The sequence below is a fragment of the Taudactylus pleione genome, unplaced genomic scaffold (assembly GCF_031769625.1).
Source record: "Taudactylus pleione unplaced genomic scaffold, aTauple2 ptg001573l, whole genome shotgun sequence".
NCBI classification, from domain to species: domain Eukaryota; kingdom Metazoa; phylum Chordata; class Amphibia; order Anura; family Myobatrachidae; genus Taudactylus; species Taudactylus pleione.
The window spans coordinates 3,470,576-3,480,587 of NW_028285970.1; positions in this window are offsets into that span (position 1 = coordinate 3,470,576).

Below are 10,012 nucleotides of genomic sequence, written 5' to 3' on the forward strand. Positions count from 1 at the left end.
CACGCTTGTCGCTGCTGCTTTAAGGATGCAGGTGCGGCTACAGCCCACACAATTCACAAAGACAGAAAAAAAAAGAACAATATTTTAATTGTTTGTGTAGCACACTTTGAGGGTGTCACCACCCTTTAACAGACAGACGCACGCTTGTCGCTGCTGCTTTGAGGATGCAGGTGGAATCTAGACGGGATTTGGAACCGAGGACACACTACCTCCATCAATTGTCTAAATCCCACTGCACTAATGTCGGATACCGGACGCACATCTAACACCAACATAGCAGTCAAGGCCTCAGTTATACGTTTTGCTTCAGGATGACTGCTGTCGTACTTCATCCTCATCGCTAGGGACTGTTGGAGGGTCAATTGTTTAGTAAAAGTAGTGATGTTCCTACTTCATCTCTGGGATGATGAACAACTCCCAGCAGCAGCAACAGCACTAGGAGGAAGTGGTTCTTGATCTTTCCCTATTTTATTTTTATCGGAGAAAGTTTGGTCCTCTATTTATGTTATATTGATATATATACGTGCGGCTAAAGCGCACACAAACACAGAAAATATTATTTTATTTTTGCTGGAGAGTAGTGCACTTTGTGGGTTACACCAACCTTTAAGAAATGAGCCAGCCGGCTCTTTACTTATGGGACACAGGCGCACGCTTGGCGCTGCTCCTTTGTTGATGCACGTGCAGCCACAGTGCACACAATTCACAAACACAGAAAATAATTTTTTTTTTGGTTTGGACTGGAGTGTACTTTCGGGGGTTACAGCACCCTTAACGGTCAAGCCAGCCGGCCCTTTACTTATGACACAGGCGCACGCTTGGCACTACTTTGTTGATGCACGTGCGGCTACTGCGCACACAATTCACAAACACAGAAAATAATTTTTTTTTTGGTTTGGACTGGAGTGTACTTTTGGGGGTTACAGCACCCTTAACGGTCAAGCCAGCCGGCCCTTTACTTATGACACAGGCGCACGCTTGGCACTACTTTGTTGATGCACGTGCGGCTACTGCGCACACAATTCACAAACACAGAAAATTATTTTTTTTTTGGTTTGGACTGGAGTGTACTTTCGGGGGTTACAGCACCCTTAACGGTCAAGCCAGCCGGCCCTTTACTTATGACACAGGCGCACGCTTGGCACTACTTTGTTGATGCACGTGCAGCTACTGCGCACACAATTCACAAACACAGAAAATTATTTTTTTTTTGGTTTGGACTGTAGTGTACTTTCGGGGGTTACAGCACCCTTAACGGTCAAGCCAGCCGGCCCTTTACTTATGACACAGGCGCACGCTTGGCACTACTTTGTTGATGCACGTGCGGCTACTGCGCACACAATTCACAAACACAGAAAATAATTTTTTTTTTGGTTTGGACTGGAGTGTACTTTCGGGGGTTACAGCACCCTTAACGGTCAAGCCAGCCGGCCCTTTACTTATGACACAGGCGCACGCTTGGCACTACTTTGTTGATGCACGTGCGGCTACTGCGCACACAATTCACAAACACAGAAAATATTTTTTTTTTTGGTTTGGACTGGAGTGTACTTTCGGGGGTTACAGCACCCTTAACGGTCAAGCCAGCCGGCCCTTTACTTATGACACAGGCGCACGCTTGGCACTACTTTGTTGATGCACGTGCGGCTACTGCGCACACAATTCACAAACACAGAAAATAATTTTTTTTTTGGTTTGGACTGGAGTGTACTTTCGGGGGTTACAGCACCCTTAACGGTCAAGCCAGCCGGCCCTTTACTTATGACACAGGCGCACGCTTGGCACTACTTTGTTGATGCACGTGCGGCTACTGCGTACACAATTCACAAACACAGAAAATAATTTTTTTTTTGGTTTGGACTGGAGTGTACTTTCGGGGGTTACAGCACCCTTAACGGTCAAGCCAGCCGGCCCTTTACTTATGACACAGGCGCACGCTTGGCACTACTTTGTTGATGCACGTGCGGCTACTGCGCACACAATTCACAAACACAGAAAATAATTTTTTTTTTGGTTTGGACTGGAGTGTACTTTTGGGGGTTACAGCACCCTTAACGGTCAAGCCAGCCGGCCCTTTACTTATGACACAGGCGCACGCTTGGCACTACTTTGTTGATGCACGTGCGGCTACTGCGCACACAATTCACAAACACAGAAAATTATTTTATTTTTTGGTTTGGACTGGAGTGTACTTTCGGGGGTTACAGCACCCTTAACGGTCAAGCCAGCCGGCCCTTTACTTATGACACAGGCGCACGCTTGGCACTACTTTGTTGATGCACGTGCAGCTACTGCGCACACAATTCACAAACACAGAAAATTATTTTTTTTTTGGTTTGGACTGTAGTGTACTTTCGGGGGTTACAGCACCCTTAACGGTCAAGCCAGCCGGCCCTTTACTTATGACACAGGCGCACGCTTGGCACTACTTTGTTGATGCACGTGCGGCTACTGCGCACACAATTCACAAACACAGAAAATAATTTTTTTTTTGGTTTGGACTGGAGTGTACTTTCGGGGGTTACAGCACCCTTAACGGTCAAGCCAGCCGGCCCTTTACTTATGACACAGGCGCACGCTTGGCACTACTTTGTTGATGCACGTGCGGCTACTGCGCACACAATTCACAAACACAGAAAATATTTTTTTTTTTGGTTTGGACTGGAGTGTACTTTCGGGGGTTACAGCACCCTTAACGGTCAAGCCAGCCGGCCCTTTACTTATGACACAGGCGCACGCTTGGCACTACTTTGTTGATGCACGTGCGGCTACTGCGCACACAATTCACAAACACAGAAAATAATTTTTTTTTTGGTTTGGACTGGAGTGTACTTTCGGGGGTTACAGCACCCTTAACGGTCAAGCCAGCCGGCCCTTTACTTATGACACAGGCGCACGCTTGGCACTACTTTGTTGATGCACGTGCGGCTACTGCGCACACAATTCACAAACACAGAAAATAATTTTTTTTTTGGTTTGGACTGGAGTGTACTTTCGGGGGTTACAGCACCCTTAACGGTCAAGCCAGCCGGCCCTTTACTTATGACACAGGCGCACGCTTGGCACTACTTTGTTGATGCACGTGCGGCTACTGCGCACACAATTCACAAACACAGAAAATAATTTTTTTTTTGGTTTGGACTGGAGTGTACTTTTCGGGGGTTACAGCACCCTTAACGGTCAAGCCAGCCGGCCCTTTACTTATGACACAGGCGCACGCTTGGCACTACTTTGTTGATGCACGTGCGGCTACTGCGCACACAATTCACAAACACAGAAAATAATTTTTTTTTTGGTTTGGACTGGAGTGTACTTTCGGGGGTTACAGCACCCTTAACGGTCAAGCCAGCCGGCCATTTACTTATCACACAGGCGCACGCTTGGCACTACTTTGTTGATGCACGTGCGGCTACCGCGCACACAATTCACAAACACAGAAAATAATTTTTTTTTGGTTTGGACTGGAGTGTACTTTCGGGGGTTACAGCACCCTTTAACGGTCAAGCCAGCCGGCCCTTTACTTATGACACAGGCGCACGCTTGGCACTTCTTTGTTGATGCACGTGCGGCTACTGCGCACACAATTCACAAACACAGAAAATATATTATTTTTTTAGCACTTGGGGGGAGCACCCCTGATGGACAGAGCACCCCCTGGACAACACTGCAGCACTCCTTTAGGACTGGGACACTGCACAGGACTTTGGAGTGGACACAGCCCCTATGGAGAACTGACTGCACAACACAGTCCAGCCAGCCCCTATGGACTTTGAAGTAGTGGACACAGCCCCTATTAACAACAGCAGCACAGCACAACACAGCCAGCCCCTATGGACTTTGAAGTAGTGGACAACAGCAGCACTACACTACACTACACTACACAGCCCTAACTCCCACCCTCCCTCTTCACTGTCCACAGCCGAGTGAGAAAATGGCGCCGACGTGGGTACCTTATATAGGATCCAAAACCCGCGAGACTCGGAAGGCGGGATGATGACGTTTTGCCTCGATTTCAGATCCGAGTCAGGCGGGAAAAGTCGAGCCTGATTCGGATCGGACTCGGATCGGGGGGGCTCGGGGGGGTTCGGATTTCAGAAATCCGAACCCGCTCACCCCTAATATATGTATATCGATGGTTATCTTTCCATTGGGTTCTATGCTCCTTTATTGACCTGACAGTTCTTACAGCTTATGTACTCAGTTTTCTTGTTTGTATTCATTCATTCTGATCATTGTTGGTGGTGGTGCTTGCACTTTTTTATTTGTTTGCTCTTGTTGCCATATTGAGGGCAGTGTCGGACGTCACGCCCGCTGCATAGTGCGTCGTGATGACGTCAAACTCCGACCTTGATGGACTGGGTAGGCTTCACTTGGTGTTTGCACATGTATATAGGTAAGTGTTGTATGTTTGTTATTTACTTCCTGATGAGAAACTATAGTGATTGAAACGTTGAAGCAAATAGGTTTTTTCAACCCGATTGTAATTGCATTTTATTGAGAAGTGCCGCTGCCATACTATTGCTATATATATACACACACAGTATATATATATATATATATATATAAATATATATATATATTGTTGAAGCCGAATAATTGGCTGAGACAGAATCAGTTTCAAATTAAATCTGCACGATGCCATTTTGCGAATGGCAATGAGACGCCATTTTGCGACTGGCCGCCCAGCGCCATTTTAGCTAATCTCGCCCATTATAAGTACATACGGCGATGCTATTATTTAGCGTCGTGCGATTCCCACGCAATTGAAAGATGTTAAAAGTCCTCATTATATAAATACAGACAGTCACTAAAACATATAAAATGATCAACCTTGCAAAACACATACCATGGTGTACTCCACAAACACGTAGTCGCACAACGCTAACTAGCATCTTTTCTCAATACCCCGATACTTACACACTGCACACTTACATGAAAAGGTTCCCTAGCATTAAAGTGTGATATTCAAGGTTTATTCAGTATTAGTAATGTTAAATGTTATTTGATATCTAAGGTTTAGTACATGGTAAGCAGACCGTGTTTGGTGTCAATCTAAACCACTGTGTCTTTGCAGATTTCCGCTATCATTGGTGAGGAGATCGCAACATGTGTCTGCAAACTATGGATCATAGAGAGTTAAAACATGAAAATGTACTCTGTAATGCAGTCAGCTTAGATTTATTATGCAGTGGGAAAATGAACACAAAGAGCTGTTGGAGGCTGGATTGTGACCATACGAACTGACCTATGAACTATACTGTAACAGAAGAACCAGGCAGAAACTGGATCTCAGTCTTCTTGCTTTGCTGTTGACGTAGGTTTCATCTTTGATGCCGGGATCTGTATCCAGAGCGCATGCGTATGTAACGACTGTACCTTGGGTCTGTATAATTTATTTGTGCTAATTGTATTTAGATCACAGCATGTAACTATCTGTTTTTAAGTTGAATAATAACTTTTTGTGCTTTGGAACGACAATCAAAGCCTAAAAGCAATTATTTCTTGTGCGACTCATAATGCTAAACAGTGACAATTTTTAGAGTGTATAGGTAAGTAGGAATCGATAGTTGGGGGCTCACAGTGTGAAATCATGCTACCAGTCACTCGGTAACACGCGGTCAGCAATCTCTCAGCAAAAGGGTGGAGGCGCCATAGCAGGAAAGAACGCATTGTGCCTTCGAAAATATGCCACCACTTTGTTGCTGAGAGTCCGCTACCCGTTATTGTGTGGTTCAAGGAGCGCTGATTAGAATCCAGGGACAAGGGAGGAAAAAGTTTGTTTTCCTTCGTTGAAAGAATTTCATGTTAAAAAGGGGAAGTCGCACAATAGCATAAGGGTAATAATACGTTTTGTGTAGTAGTCGCAGTATTGTGTATGCGACTAGTCGCACAATAGCGTATACGTATTTCCTGTATTGCTGCCAAGTGTTTTAAACAAAGCTATTAAGATTGCATTGTGATATTGATAGATAGCATTGTTGTAAATATCTTGATCAGTGTTGCTTTAATCTGGGAAAACGTGTATTTTCTGGGCAGAAAAAGGGTGTGTAACAGTGAACATTTGTTGGTAGGGGTAACATGTTCCCTAGTTAAGGGTATCATAGGACCCTTAAGTGCTAGGCGCCTGGTGTCACCCTAGTGGCTCGGTAGTAGATACCGCAGTCTATACACATAAGCAGGTGTAGTTGTTGTCTGTCACAATCCTGGCTAGTTTTTACCTTTTGAGACTTACCTCTGCCAGCTGCTCCATGGATCTGTGGTTGTAATTCCCCTGGGAGATCTGCTCTGGCTGAATCATGCTGGCTGTGACAACCCTGTGTGTGCAGACTGCTCTCCTCCTCACTGTTTAATCTGAGAGCATTGCTAGTCTTAACTGGAATCACAGGTGTGGTCCTGATTCTCAATGGCTGCAGAGATGATTACTCCCTCTGCATGTTGTGCCTTGCTCCACTCTGAATGCCACTGCCAGACCACCTGTCTGTATCCACCAATCGCTGCCAGAATCTAGGTATATAGATCCTCCTCTAATAGCACTCAGTGCTTGAACATCTTGTTACGTCCTGTGGTGTACTACTTGTGATATAGCTGTACCTCTGTGTACCAGTATGTCCCAGGCTCCTGCAGGTTCCTAGACCAGTGTTATTCGTAAGCCTGCTGCTTTCAGCTATCCACGTTACCAGCTTCTCCACACGGCTCCCAGGCCGCACAAAGTAGCTTCCACGCTGCCAGCTTCTCCACACAGCTCCCAGGCCACACCAAGTAGCTTCCACACTACCAGCTTCTCCACACGGCTCCCAGGCTGCACCAAGTAGCTTCCACGCTACCAGCTTCTCCACACGGCTCCCTGGCTGCACCAAGTAGCTTCCACGCTACCATCTCTCACCTACGGCTCCCAGGCCGCTCCTAGTAGCTTCCACGCTGCCAGCTTCTCCACACGGCTATCCAGCCACTCCACGTAGCCACCCAGCTACCAGCGTCTACCCACGGCTATCCAGCCGCTCCACGTAGCCACCCAGCTACCAGCATCTACCCATGGCTATCCAGCCACTCCACATAGCCACCCAGCTACCAGCATCTACCCACGGCAATCCAGCCGCTCCACGTAGCCACCCAGCTACCAGCTTCTACCCACGGCTATCCAGCCGCTCCACGTAGCCACCCAGCTACCAGCGTCTACCCACGGCTATCCAGCCACTCCACGTAGCCACCCAGCTACCAGCGTCTACCCACGGCTATCCGGCCGCTCCACGTAGCCACCCAGCTACCAGCGTCTACCCACGGCTATCCAGCCGCTCCACGTAGCCACCCAGCTACCAACGTCTACCCACGACTTCCCAAGCCACAACAAGTAGCTTCCACGCTATTATCCATCTGCAAGCTCATCTATTGGTACCCCAACCAGCTCAGTCAGTCTACCTGCCGGTCCCAGTCCGGTCCCTCCAAGTTCCTTCTGGTCTCACTCCAACGCTTCAAGTTTCCAGTTCCAGTCACTCATCACCAAAGGCAGTTCTCACTGCTACCCACTTCTTATATTAAAAGAGCTATTCATGTTATCCATGGTTCCAGTCCAGCCGGCCTCCAGTGTTTCCAGTTCATCACCTGAGACAGGTAACTCACTAGCACCAACTGTGACAGTATGTTCAAGCCTAACGATGGTGGCGGATCAAGCACCTAATCCTGGATCAAGTGCTTTCCGTAACCTAATCACTTGCTTGGATTCACAGGAGGCGGTACAGCATCAAGTACTACAGCTTCTGCAAATTCTGACTAACTGGCTAGATGATACTCAAATCTTACCTGAACCCCTAACTATCTTCCATCAACTGCTGGAACAGCTACAGGCTCTACTCAGCAAAATTTTTCAGGTCATTCCTGAATTTCTTAGAGATACCTCTGTCTCAACTAAAAACTCTGTCTTGGAATCTCTAAGAACCAAAGATTCTTCCATGCCAAGTAAAGAGAGACATCGAAGTTACCCACGCTCCAAGCTCTCTGTGGCTGAACGTCAGCGGCGTAAAGATTTACATCTCTGTCGCTATTGCGGAGCTTCTGACCACTTTATCAAAGACTGTTCCCTTTGCAATTCCAGCAGTGGTTCCAGGTGTCAACGTCTCAGTGCCTGTTCCGGTCCCAGCCCGGATTCTGCCTGTTCCGGTCCCAGCACGGATTCAACCTGTTCCGGTCCCAGCCCGGATTCTGCCTGTTCCGGTCCCAGCCCGGATTCTCCCTGTTCCGGTCCCAGCCCAGATTCTGCATGTTCCGGTCCCATCCCGGATTCTGCCTGTTCCGGTCCCAGCCCGGATTCTGCCTGTTCCGGTAGGGGACTCCAGTTGACAACCCCAGGAGGGGTCTCCAGAGTCTCAACCCCAGGAGGGTCCTCAAGTCTCGTAACCCAAGAAGGGGTTCTGAGTCACTCACCCAGGAGGAAGTTTCTGTCCTCGCATCCCAAAAGGGGGATTCATGTTCCATACCCCAAAAGGAAAAGTCGAGTCAGCTTTCCCAGAAGGGGATTTTGGGTCCCATACTCCAACCGGGAGTGTCAAGTTCGGTACTCCAGGAGGGGACCTTAAGTCTCTCACCCCAGGAGAGGGTTACGAGAATTATGCCCCAGGAGGGGGTCTCAAGTCTCACACACCAGGAAGGGGTCTCAAGCCTCACACCCCAGGAGGGGGTCTCAAGTCCCACACCCCAGGAGGGGGTCTCAAGTCTTGCACCCCAGGAGGGGGTCTCAGTCTCGCATCCCAGGAGGGGGTCTCAGGTCTCGTGCCCCAGGAGGGGGTCTCAAGTCTCGTGCCCCAGGAGGGGGTTTCAAGTCTCGCACCCCAGCAAGGGGCCTCAAGTATCGCACCCCAGCAAAGGGTCTCAAGTCTCGTACCCCAGGAGGGGTTTCAAGTCTCGTACCCCAGGAGGGGGTTTCAAGTTTTGTACCCCAGGAGGGGGTTTCAAGTTTCGTACCCCAGTAGGGGGTTTCAAGTCTCGTACCCCAGGAGGGGGTCTCAAGTTTCATACCCCAGGATGGGGTTTCTAGTGCTATTCCCCAGGAGGAGAATTCAAGTGCCTCACCCCAGGAGGGGTCTCAAGTATCGCACTCCAGGAGGTGGTCTCAAGTCTCATGCCCCAGGAGTGGGTTCCAGGTTCCAGTTCCCAGGGAAAAGTGTCATGTACTACTAATCCTGATCATGGCTCCTGTTCAGCATCTCCTGAAAATATCGTTCCAGAGGATGACAGTTACTGTAGTCTGTTCTCCCATGGCTCCCAGGCCGCACCAAGTAGCTACCACACTGCCAGCTTCTCCACACGGCTCCCAGGCCACACCAAGTAGCTTCCATGCTACCAGCTTCTCCACACGGCTCCCAGGCCGCACCAAGTAGCTTCCATGCTACCAGCTTCTCCACACGGCTCCCTGGCCGCACCAGGTAACTTCCACGCTACCATCTCTCACCTACGGCTCCCAGGCCACTCCTAGTAGCTTCCACGTTGCCAGCTTCTCCACACGGCTATCCGGCCGCTCCACGTAACCACCCAGCTACCAGCGTCTACCCACGGCTATCCGGAAGCTCCATGTAGCAACCTGGCTACCAGCGTCTACCCACGGCAATCCAGCGGCTCCACGTAGCCACCCAGCTACCAGCATCTACCCACGGCTATCCAGCCGCTCCACGTAGCCACCCAGCTACCAGCGTCTACCCACGGCTATCCAGCCACTCCACGTAGCCACCCAGCTACCAGCGTCTACCCACGGCTATCCGGCTGCTCCACGTAGCCACCCAGCTACCAGCGTCTACCCACGGCTATCCAGCCGCTCTACGTAGCCACCCAGCTACCAACATCTACCCACGACTTCCCAAGCCACAACAAGTAGCTTCCATGCTATTATCCATCTGCAAGCTCATCTATTGGTACCCCAACCAGCTCAGTCAGTCTACCTGCCGGTCCCAGTCCGGTCCCTCCAAGTTCCTTCTGGTCTCACTCCAACGCTTCAAGTTTCCAGTTCCAGTCACTCATCACCAAA